Here is a 12942-nt window from a genome sequence, read left to right as displayed (position 1 = left end):
GAATGATAGCTACAGTATATATTATGTTGTTGTTTGTTTACAATTGCAGTGCTTCTTAAGACACTGGATGTCTCAAATGTACAGTATATGAATGAAGCAAAGTTGCTTTAGGGTACAGTAATTAGGTTATGGTGTGTGTAGTGTATGAATCAATACTACTGTGCCTACATGAAATCTAAACCAAGATGAGAAATAATTTACATTTGTCCTCAGAAGCGGTGAGTTCTGCACCAAAAGTTACAACAAACAACACTTTTCTTTCCTTCTGTCTCTACACTCAAGGTACGTATCCCTCCCTCCCTCCCTCCCTCCCTCCCTCCCTCCCGCCCTCCCTCCCGCCCTCCCTCCCGCCCTCCCTCCCTCCCGCCCGCCCTCCATCCCTCCCTCCCGCCCTCCCTCCCTCCCTCCCTCCCTCCCTCCCGCCCTCCCTCCCTCCCGCCCTCCCTCCCTCCCTCCCTCGTGAATACTCATCTAATCGCTATACATCACTTTTATTTGCCCCTTCTATCCTTCCTAATGGCTGAAAGGGGAATCAAATCTAATGAATATCAATAATGAGTAAAAGTAACATGGCTATTTTTGTATTTTATTTTATTTATGTAACCTTTATTTAACTAGGCAAGTCAGTTAAGACTTGAAAGCAGCATCTATAGCCTTTAGGTCAGTGCGGATATTGCTTGTAATCCATTGCTTCTGGTTGGGACATGTACAGTACGTACGGTCACTGTGGGGATGACGTCGTCGATGCACTTATTACTGAAGCCTGTGAGTGATGTGGTAACTCCTTAATGTTATCGGATGAATCCCGGAACATATTCCATTCTGTGCTAGCGAAGCAGCCCTGTAGCTTAGCATCCGCTTCATCAGTGGTCCTGATTGAGTTTTTGCTTTTAAGCAGGAATCAGGAGAATAGAGTTAAGGTCAGATTTGCCTAAGGGAGGGTGAGGGAGAGCATTGAATGCATTTCTGTGTGTGGAGTAAAGGTGATCTAGATTTTTGGCGCCTCTAGTTGCACAGGTGACATGTTGGTAAAAATGACGGAAAACTAATTGGAGTTTTCCTGTATTAAAATCAACGGCCACCAGGAGTGCCACCTCTAGATGTGCATTTTCCTGTTTGCTTATGGCCTTATACAGCTCATTGAGTGCGGTCTTAGTGCCAGCATCGGTTTGTGGTGGTAAATAGACAGCTACGAAAAGTATAGATGATGAAAAATCTCTTGGTAAGTAGTATGGTCTGCAGCTTATCATAAGGTATTCTAAGTCAGGCGAGCAAAAACTTGAGACTTCCTTAAATCAAATCAAATCAAATCAAATTGTATTGGTCACATGCGCCGAATACAACAGGTGCAGACATTACAGTGAAATGCTTACTTACAGCCCTTAACCAACAGTGCATTTATTTTAACAAAAAAAGTAAAAATAAAACAACAACAAAAAAGTGTTGAGAAAAAAAGAGCAGAAGTCAAATAAAATAACAGTAGGGAGGCTATATATACATGGGGGTACCGGTGCAGAGTCAATGTGCGGGGGCACCGGCTAGTTGAGATAGTTGAAGTAATATGTACATGTGGGTATAGTTAAAGTGACTATGCATAAATAATTAACAGAGTAGCAGCAGCGTAAAAAGGATGGGGTGGGGGGGCAGTGCAAATAGTCCGGGTAGCCATGATTAGCTGTTCAGGAGTCTTATGGCTTGGGGGTAAAAGCTGTTGAGAAGTCTTTTGGACCTAGACTTGGCACTCCGGTACCGCTTGCCGTGCGGTAGCAGGGAGAACAGTCTATGACTAGGGTGGCTGGAGTCTTTGACAATTTTGAGGGCCTTCCTCTGACACCGCCTGGTATAGAGGTCCTGGATGGCAGGAAGCTTGGCCCCAGTGATGTACTGGGCCGTACGCACTACCCTCTGTAGTGCCTTGCGGTCGGAGGCCAAGCAGTTGCCATACCAGGCGGTGATGCAACCAGTCAGGATGCTCTCAATGGTGCAGCTGTAGAATTTTTTGACGATCTGAGGACCCATGCCAAATCTTTTCAGTCTTCTGAGGGGGAATAGGCTTTGTCGTGCCCTCTTCACGACTGTCTTGGTGTGTTTGGACCATGATAGTTCGTTGGTGATGTGGACACCAAGGAACTTGAAGCTCTCAACCTGTTCCACTACAGCCCCGTCGATGAGAATGGGGGCGTGCTCAGTCCTCTTTTTTTTCCTGTAGTCCACAATCATCTCCTTTGTCTTGGTCACGTTGAGGGAGAGGTTGTTGTCCTGGCACCACACGGCCAGGTCTCTGACCTCCTCCCTATAGGCTGTCTCATCGTTGTCGGTGATCAGGCCTACCACTGTTGTGTCGTCTGCAAACTTAATGATGGTGTTGGAGTCGTGCCTGGCCATGCATTCATGGGTGAACAGAGAGTACAGGAGGGGACTGAGCACGCATCCCTGAGGGGCCCCCGTGTTGAGGATCAGTGTGGCAGATGTGTTGTTACCTACCCTTACCACCTGGGGGCGGCCCGTCAGGAAGTCCAGGATCCAGTTGCAGAGGGAGGTGTTTAGTCCCAGGATCCTTAGCTTAGTGATGAGCTTAGAGGGCACTATGGTGTTGAATGCTGAGCTGTAGTCAATTAATATCATTCTCACGTAGGTGTTCCTCTTGTCCAGGTGGGAAAGGGCAGTGTGGAGTGCAATAGAGATTGCATCATCTGTGGATCTGTTGGGGCGGTATGCAAATTGGAGTGGGTCTAGGGTTTCTGGGATAATGCTGTTGATGTGAGCCATGACCAGCCTTTCAAAGCACTTCATGGCTACAGATGTCAGTGCTACGGGTCGGTAGTCATTTAGGCAGGTTATCTTATAGTCCTTGGGCACAGGGACTATGGTGGTCTGCTTGAAACATGTTGGTATTACAGACTCAGTCAGGGACATGTTGAAAATGTCAGTGAAGACACTTGCCAGTTGGTCAGCACATGCTCGGAGTACCCGTCCTGGTAATCCGTCTGGCCCTGCGGCCTTGTGAATGTTGACCTGCTTAAAAGTCTTACTCACATCGGCTACGGAGAGCGTGATCACATAGTCATCCGGAACAGCTGGTGCTCTCATGCATGCTTCAGTGTTGCTTGCCTCGAAGCGAGCATAGAAGTGGTTTAGCTCGTCTGGTAGGCTTGTGTCACTGGGCAGCTCGCGGCTGTGTTTCCCTTTGTAGTCTGTAATAGTTTTCTATTACAGGGATATTTTTTAAAATGCAGGTCCCGTTGATAGGATAAGATCAAACGAAGCTGATCCAGTATGTTCTCCAGTGACTACACGTTCATCAACAGAGGGTAATGGCGGTCTATATGCTCTCCGACGTAGTCTCGTCATGATGTCGCATCGTTTGCCTCTTTCGAGTCCCGGGGATCAGGGCCTGGTTCGTAGTAAGCAGAATGTCTAGAGCTGCCGACCCGTTGAAGTAGAAATGTTAATCCAAATCGAGGTTAGTGATCGCTGTTCAGATGTCCAGAAGATGTTTTTGGTCCATAGGAAATGACGGCAGAGACATAATGTACAAAACAAAGTTAAGTTCAGCGTAAAAAATGTATAAATAGCAGAATTGGCCAGGAGCCCGTAAGACGGCTGCTATCCACTGGAGCGTCCTCAGTAGAGTGGTAGAGTAGAAAGAGAGAGAAAGCATAGGCTTTGGGCAATAGCAATAAAAGCATGGAGAGGAAGTAAGCAATGCATAAAATCAAATTGTTCTGGAGTAGAGAGAGATGAGGCTGGCGTTCAAACCATCTGCTTTAACCAGCCTTCTAAGAGCTTTCAGCTATAATCATAGCACACAGAGATGAGGCAATGACTGATTTGTTGCTGTGTTGTGTTGTTGGACGTGTTGTTGCTGTGTTGTGTTGTTGCTTCTGTTGTTGTTCAAAGCTAGATGTGGATGTGGTATTAAGGAGCTATGGTTGTGTTGCGTTGTTGTTCAAAGCTAGATGTGGAGGTGGCATTAAGGAGCTGTGGTTGTGTTGTGTTGGATGTGTTGTTGTTCAAAGCTAGATGTGGAGGTGGCATTAAGAAGCTATGGTTGTGTTGTGTTGTTGGATGTGTTGTTGTTCAACACACACCCCTGTCACCGTGGAAACACCCTGTCACCGCTTCAAAGAGACCCACGGTTTCCATAGGAACTGCAATAAAATAAAGGATGTGGGAATGAGAGGCTTGATGAGCCATCATTCTAGAAAGCTACTCAGAATTCCATCAGAGACAATGCACACGGAATCAGGGAATCACTGACCCCTTTTCTCTCCTTCCCTCTCTCATCCTCTCTCCTCTTGGTCATGCTGAGATGTCATGTGTGAGTGTGGATTCCATCTCCCATCACTGGTTTGTCTCCTATTCATCATCTGGTCAGCCTTGGTCTCTGTGGGGGAGAGAGGGATCTCATCATTGCCTGGGTTTGAGAGACAAGAGAGAGGAGCGGTAGAAGAGAGATGAGTGAGAAGAGGTGGACGAGAGAATGGAGAGAGAGGTGAGAAAGGAGGGAGAGGATAAAAGGTAGAGGTGAGAAGAGAAGAGAGATGTGGATAGAGACGAGAGGAAGAAGGGTTCATGAGAAGAAGGAAGAGGTAGAGGAGAGGAGAGAGATGTGGATAGAGACGAGAGGAAGAAGGGTTCATGAGAAGAAGGAAGAGGTAGAGGAGAGGAGAGAGATGTGGATAGAGACGAGAGGAAGAAGGGTTCATGAGAAGAAGGAAGAGGTAGAGGAGAGGAGAGAGATGTGGATAGAGACGAGAGGGAGAAGGGTTCATGAGAAGAAGGAAGAGGTAGAGGAGAGGAGAAAGAGGTAAAAAGAAAAGATGAGAATAGGAGGAGGTAGGAATAAAGGAGAGAGAGGAGTGATCTGATGTGAGGGAGGTCTTGTGTAAAACACTCTCCATTAGATCTTATCTGCATCATGTTCTAAGGCAGGACTCATTACTGACATATCTATATCGCATATGGCACCATATGCCCTATACGGTGCAGTACATCTGAACAGGGCAGATGCAGCTCTGGTCAAATGTAGTGCGCTACAATTGAAGTCAGAAGTTTACATACACCTTAGCCAAATACATTTAAACTCAGTTTTTCACAATTCCTGACATTTAATCCTAGTAAAAATTCCCTGTCTTAGGTCAGTTAGGATCACCACTTTATTTTAAGAATGTGAAATTACTTGTGTCATGCACAAAGTAGATGTCCTAATCGACTTGCCAAAACTATAGTTGGTTTACAAGAAATTTGTGGAGTGGTTGAAAAACGAGTTTTAATGACACCAACCTAAGTTCCGACATCAACTGTATGTAATGTAGGGAATAGGGTGCCATTTGGGATGCATACATTGAGGTGCTCCTGCTGGAGGGGAGAGATGTTACCAGGTATGACTGGGGTGGCGTCCCCTCTCTCTGTCCCCCTCCCTTCCTCCTTCCCCCTCTCTGTCATTCCCTTCTGCTCTCGCCCTCTCCGCTCCCTCTCCACCTCTCTTTCCCTCCCTCTCTCATCTGAGAGATCATGTTCTACTTCTCTTTCTCTTCTCCTTCACTGCCACATGTTCAATCCCTTTCTCCACCTCCGCTCGCTCCGGGCAAAACCTTGTCTGTGTGTCAGCCTCAGTTTAGCCCAGAAAATATATTTTTGGAGAGAAAATAAGGGATTTCACTCTTCTCTCTTTTCCCCGTAACCTCTCTCTTGCTCACTCGAATGGACATTGCCACCAGTGGACACATTGCGCCCAGGGCTATGGTCAAGAGTAGTGTACCATGTAGGGAATAGGGTTCTATTTGTGACGCAGCCTGTGATTCCCTGGAGCCTTGACTTGGAGAATAATAGCAGCTGGAACAATCAATACCTCTCCTCTCCTCTCCTCTCCTCTCCTCTCCTCTCCTCTCCTCTCCTCTCCTCTCCTCTCCTCTCCTCTCCTCTCCTCTCCTCTCCTCTCCTCTCCTCTCCTCTCCTCTCCTCTTCTCTCCTCTCCTCTCCTCTCCTATCCTCTCTTCTCCTCTGTTCTCTCCTCTCCTCTCCTCTCCCCTCCTCTCCTCTGTTCTCTCCTCTCCTTCCCTCTCCTCGCTTCGCCTCTCCTCTCCTTTTCCCTCTTCTCACTCTCCCACTCACACAGTGGGAAGACAACAGCACAAAGAGATCTCCCTCTCTCTTGTTCTCTGTCTCTATCCCTGCTGTTATTTTCTCTACCTCTATCTCTCTCTTTCTCTCCACCTTTCCTCCTCTGTCTTTCTGTCTGACAGCTGTGGATGCTTTGCTGTGTTTGCAGCCTACGCTTTATCTGGCCCTGAATTCAATTGGCTGCTGTTACATTCTCCTCTCTGTGGACCATGTGTGTGTGTGTGTGTGTGTGTGTGTGCATCCTATCTAAACAGTACAAGTCACGCAGTCCGGATGTTCTAATAAAGACATTGGGTGCTGGTCGAAAGTAGTGCACTATATAGGGAATGGGGTACCATTTGGGACTCAGCCATAATGTGTCCTATTGTGGTCAACAGCCAGCAGACAAATGACCCAGTCATTAACATCCATCCTGAGTGGACAAAACATTAGGAACACCTGCTCTTTCCATGACATACAGTAGACCAGGTGAAAGCTAGGATCCGTTATTGATGTCACCTCTTAAATCCACTTAAATCAGTGTAGCTGAAGGGGAGGAGACAGGTTAAAGAAGGATTTTTAAGCCTTGAGACATGGATTAAGTATGTGCGCCATTTAGAGGGTGAATGGGCAAGACAAAATAATTAAGTACATTTTAACGGGGTATGGTAGTAGGTGCCAGGTTCACCGGTTTGTGTCAAGAACTGAAACGCTGCTGGGTTTTTCATGCTCAACAGTTTCCCGTGTGTATCAATAATGGCCCACCACCCAAAGGACATCCAGCCAATTTGACACAACTGTGGGAAGTATTGGAGTCAACATGGGCCAGTATCCCTGTGGAACACTTTCGACACATTGTAGAAGTCCATGCCCCGACGAATTAAAGCTGTTCTGAGGGCAAAAGGGGGTGCAACACAATATTAGGAAGGTGTTCCGAATGTTTTGTACACTCAATGTAAATGCATGGATAATGTATAAATGTTCCAATGTTGCTGTTATAATTTCCATATAGAAAAACCTGAGAAAGTGCGAGAGTGATACTACAGGATTTCTGTCTTAAGGTGCAGGGTCACGCTGTGCTCTGTGTGTGTGTGTGTGTGTGTGTGTGTGTGTGTGTGTGTGTGTGTGTGTGTGTGTGTGTGTGTGTGTGTGTGTGTGTGTGTGTGTGTGTGTGTGTTGTGTGTGTGTGTGTGTGTTGTGCTGCCTACACATGTACACTACCAGTCAAAAGTTTGGACACATCTACTCATTCAAGGGTTTTTCTTTATTTGTACTATTTTCTACATTGTAGAATAATAGTGAAGACATCAAAACAATGAAATAACACATATGGAATCATGTAGTAACCAAGAAAGTGTTAAACAAATCAAAATATATTTTATATTTGAGATTCTTCAAAGTAGCCACCCTTTGCCTTGATGACAGCTTTGCACACTCTTGGCATTCTCTCAACCAGCTTCAACTGGAATGCTTTTCCAACGGTCTTGAAGGAGTTCCCACATATGCTGAGCACTTGTTGGCTGCTTTTCCTTCACTCTGCGGTCCGACTCATCCCAAACCATCTCAATTGGGTTGAGGTCGGGGGATTGTGGAGGCCAAGTCATCTGATGCAGCACTCCATCACTCTCCTTCTTGGTAAAATAGCCCTTACACAGCCTGGAGGTGTGTTGGGTCATTGTCCTGTTGAAAACAAATGATAGTCCCACTAAGCCCAAACCAGATGGGATGGCATATCGCTGCAGAATGTTGTGGTAGCCATGCTGGTTAAGTGTGCAGCAAAGCACCCCCACACCATAACACCTCCTCCTCCATGCTTTACGGTGGGAACTACACATGCAGAGATCATCAGTTCACCCACATCAGATCTTCAATTTCGAGATTTTCAGTTTCTTGGAAATTCTGATCCTGTAATCGAATCCACAATTGCTGATGCTCCAGATACTCAACTAGTCTCAAGAAGGCCCGTTTTATTGCTTCTTTAATCAGCACAACAGTTTTCATCTGTGCTAACATAATTGCAAAAGGGTTTTCTAATGATCAATTAGCCTTTTAAATTGATAAACTTGGAATAACAAACACAACGTGCCATTGGAACACAAGACTGATGGTTGCTGATAATGGGCCTCTGTACGCCTTTGTAGATATTCCATAAAAAAATCCGCCGTTTCCAGCTACAATAGCCATTTACAACAATACCAATGTCTACACTGTTGATGCCAAAGAGCTCGATTTTGGTCTCATCTGACCACAACACTTTCACCCAGTTCTCCTCTGAATCATTCAGATGTTCATTGGCAAACTTCAGACGGGCCTGTATATGTGCTTTCTTGAGCAGGGGGACCTTGCGGGCGCTGCAGGATTTCAGTCCTTCACGCTGTAGTGTTACCAATTGTTTTCTTGGTGACTATGGTCCCAGCTGCCTTAAGATCATTGACAAGATCCTCCCGTGTAGTTCTGGGCTGATTCCTCATTGTTCTCATGATCATTGCAACTCCACGAGGTGAGATCTTGCATGGAGCCCCAGGCCGAGGGAGATTGACAGGTCTTTTGTGTTTCTTCCATTTGCGAATAATCGCAGCAACTGTTGTCACCTTCTCACCAAGCTGCTTGGCGATGGTCTTGTAGCCCATTCCAGCCTTGTGTAGGTCTACAATCTTGTCCCTGACATCCTTGGAGAGCTCTTTGGTCTTGGCCATGGTGGAGAGTTTGGAATCTGATTGATTGATTGCTTCTGTGGACATGTGTCTTTTATACAGGTAACAAACTGAGATTAGGAGCACTCCCTTTAAGAGTGTGCTCCTAATCTCAGCTCGTTACCTGTATAAAAGACACCTGGGAGCCAGACATCTTTCTGATTGAGAGGGGGTCAAATACTTATTTCCCTCATTAAAATGCAAATCAATTTATAACATTTTTGACATGCATTCTTCTGGAATTTTTTGTTGTTATTCTGTCTCTCACTGTTCAAATAAACCTACCATTAAAATTATAGACTGATAATTTCTTTGTCAGTGGGCAAACGTACAAAATCAGCAGGGGATGAAATACTTTTTTCCCTCACTGTATATCTTCCTGGCTGATGTTTTGGTCACTTTTGAATGCTGGCGGTGCTTTCACTCTAGTGGTAGCATGAGACAGAGTCTACAACCCATACAAGTGGCTCAGGTAGTGCAGCTCATCCAGGATGGCACATCAATGCGAGCTGTGGCAAGAAGGTTTGCTGTGTCTGTCAGCGTAGTGTCCAGAGCATGGAGGCGCTACCAGGAGACAGGCCAGTACATCAGGAGACGTGGAGGAGGCCGTAGGAGGGCAACAACCCAGCAGCAGGACCTACTGCTACCTCCGCCTTTGTGCAAGGAGGAGCAAGAGGAGCACTGCCAGAACCCTGCAAAATGACCTCCAGCAGGCCACAAATGTGCATGTGTCTGCTCAAACGGTCAGAAACAGACTCCGTGCAGGACGTTTGGCCAAAGAACACCAAGATTGGCAAATTCGCCACTGGCGCCCTGTGCTCTTCACAGATGAAAGCAGGTTCACACTGAGCACATGTGACAGACGTGACAGAGTCTGGAGACGCCGTGGAGAACGTTCTGCTGCCTGCAACATCCTCCAGCATGACCGGTTTGGCGGTGGGTCAGTCATGGTGTGGGGTGGCATTTCTTTGGGGGGCCGCACAGCCCTCCATGTGCTCGCCAGAGGTAGCCTGACTGCCATTAGGTACCGAGATGAGATCCTCAGACCCCTTGTGAGACCATATGCTGGTGCGGTTGGCCCTGGGTTCCTCCTAATGCAAGACAATGCTAGACCTCATGTGGCTGGAGTGTGTCAGCAGTTCCTGCAAGAGGAAGGCATTGATGCTATGGACTGGCCCGCCCGTTCCCCAGACCTGAATCCAATTGAGCACATCTGGGACATCATGTCTCGCTCCATCCACCAATGCCACGTTGCACCACAGACTGTCCAGGAGTTGGCGGATGCTTTAGTCCAGGTCTGGGAAGAGATCCCTCAGGAGACCATCCGCCACCTCATCAGGAGCATGCCCAGGCATTGTAGAGAGGTCATACAGGCATGTGGAGGCCACACACACTGCTGAGCCTCATTTTGACTTGTTTTAAGGACATTACATCAAAGTTGGATCAGCCTAGGATGTGTGGTTTTCCACTTTAATTTTGAGGGTGACTCCAAATCCAGACCTCCATGGGTTGATAAATTTGATTTCCATTGATAATTTTTGTGTGATTTTGTTGTCAGCACATTCAACTTTAAAGAATAAAGTATTTAATAAGATTATTTCATTCATTCAGATCTAGGATGTGTTATTTTAGTGTTCCCTTAATTTTTTTTAGCAGTGTATATTTGGAAATCTCAGCACCACTCAAGAAGGCTTTTATCTGGAGATATTTCCCTGAGAAACTGAACCCTAGTACACACACCAGGCTTTTCTGTGCTTCTCATGATCACATGTATGGTTTTCACTGCAGCCACAGGTCTGGTTTTACATGTTCATATTCAACGAGTGTCTCCCAAAATATCTATTCATTTATTCATACTTTCTTTTCATATATGGGGGAAGAGATACCATAGTTGAGCTAGGTAGTATTCGACTTCCGCCTATCTCCCTCTTCCTTCCTTTCTCTGTTCTTCTTTCGTAAAAAAAAAATTCTCCCTCCCTCATTTTTTCCATTACCACTGGTCACTTCTACACCTCAGAGAGTACCCCAGCTCTGCCTTTGTTCAAGCCTGATAACGTCACCACGTCACCTCTCTGTGCATCCTAAATAGCACCCTATTCCCTATATAGGGCACTACTTTGAATGGGTCTGGTCACAATAAGTGCAGTATATATGGAATAGGGTGCTATTTGGGACATGTATTCTGTGAGACCAGCTGATGAATATAAATGACTGCTTCTATTCAGGAAGCTGCTCTTCGGTCTTCTGTCATCTTCTTATTAACGGAAATACCCATTAACCTGTTAACGACCACATTCTAGAACATCTGAACGGCCAATTAGCTGACATTACACATTCATTTATTCAATTTGTATAGGAGGAAATTTCACACATTACTGCTAATGAGATGCATCAAATGTGCACCAAATGCAGATGTGATCCTCTTTCCATTTGCAAACCACCTTGTTACAAACGACCATTATGTAAATAAAACATAAGGAATTCATCATCACAATGTGTGTGTGGGTGTGTGGATGCAAGGCATATCGGGGAGAAAGTAGATATGTTGAACTCTGGTAAACTTGTGCCTCCCACTAGGAAAGGAAATGAGACAACGATACAGCCCCCTAGGAGTTTCCCCTCAGAGTTGGTCCAAGTACAGAGAGTGAGGTTGAGTCTGAAATGGCACCCTATTCCCTATTTAGTGCACTACTTTTGATCAAGTCCCATAGGGAATAGGGTGCCATTTGGGACACGTACTGAGACGGTTTCAAATTGCAGGGTCATTATAGAGCCACTTGTATCAGGAGTGAATGCCTGACTTAAAACTGTAATGACTAACAGCGGGCCCTGAGGAGAGGGATTCATATTCTCTCTCTCTCTCTCTCATACACACACAAACCCTCTGCCGACACACACACACACACAACCCCCCCTTGCAAACAAAACCCACAGAGCTGCTGGGTGACCCACTAATTGGCCAGGGAACAATGTCCATCCCTGCCAGCTCCTTTAATGCTGCAAGCTAGAGAGAAAGAATGAGTGAAAGGCCAATATCTGGCTCCTTCTCAGTTAGAAAGGCCAAATGCAGTCTTTCATATAGGGCCAATGAAAACTCTGAGGCTATGTCCTAGTGGCACCCTATTCCCTATATAGTGCACTACCTTCGACCAGGGGCCATAGGGCTCTAGTAAGAAGTAGTGCACTATATAGGAAATAGGGTGCCTTTTGGGGGGACACACTCTTGGTACAGAGGGCCAGATGCATTCTATCCCTGAGCCTGTGTGTGTGTGTGTGTGAGTGTGTGTGTGTGTGTGTGGTCCCTATACACAGCTGGCTCTGCCTCGGTATCTGACAGCTACTATTGAAGCCTGGGATTCAGATGGAGGACAGAGCTGTTCTCTCTCTCTCTCTCTCTCTCTCTCTCTCTCTCTCTCTCTCTCTCTCTCTCTCTCTCTCTCTCTCTCTCTCTCTCTCTCTCTCTCTCTCTCTCTCTCTCTCTCTCTCTCTCTCTCTCTCTCCCCTCTCCCTTTCTCTCTCCCTCTCTCCCTCTCTCTCACAGACATCCTCTCTCCTCCTCTCCCTTTCTTTACAGCTCCATCTCTGTCTCTCTCTCACAGACACCCTCTCTCCTCCTCTCCCTTTCTTTACAGCTCCATCTCTGTCTCTCTCTCACAGACACCCTCTCTCCTCCTCTCCCTTTCTTTACAGCTCCATCTCTGTCTCTCTCTCACAGACATCCTCTCTTCTCCTCTCCCTTTCTTTACAGCTCCATCTCTGTCTCTCTCACAGACACCCTCTCTCATCCTCTCCCTTTCTTTACAGCTCCATCTCTGTCTCTCTCTCACAGACACCCTCTCTCCTCCTCTCCCTTTCTTTACAGCTCCATCTCTGTCTCTCTCTCTCACAGACACCCTCTCTCCTCCTCTCCCTTTCTTTACAGCTCCATCTCTGTCTCTCTCTCACAGACACCCTCTCTCCTCCTCTCCCTTTCTTTACAGCTCCATCTCTGTCTCTCTCACAGACACCCTCTCTCCTCCTCTCCCTTTCTTTACAGCTCCATCTCTGTCTCTCTCTCACAGACATCCTCTCTCCTCCTCTCCCTTTCTTTACAGCTCCATCTCTGTCTCTCTCTCACAGACACCCTCTCTCCTCCTCTCCCTTT

The sequence above is a fragment of the Coregonus lavaretus genome (assembly GCF_964263955.1).
Source record: "Coregonus lavaretus genome assembly, contig: HAP1_SCAFFOLD_426, whole genome shotgun sequence".
NCBI lineage: Eukaryota > Metazoa > Chordata > Actinopteri > Salmoniformes > Salmonidae > Coregonus > Coregonus lavaretus.
Note: the sequence above shows the minus strand (reverse complement) of the source record.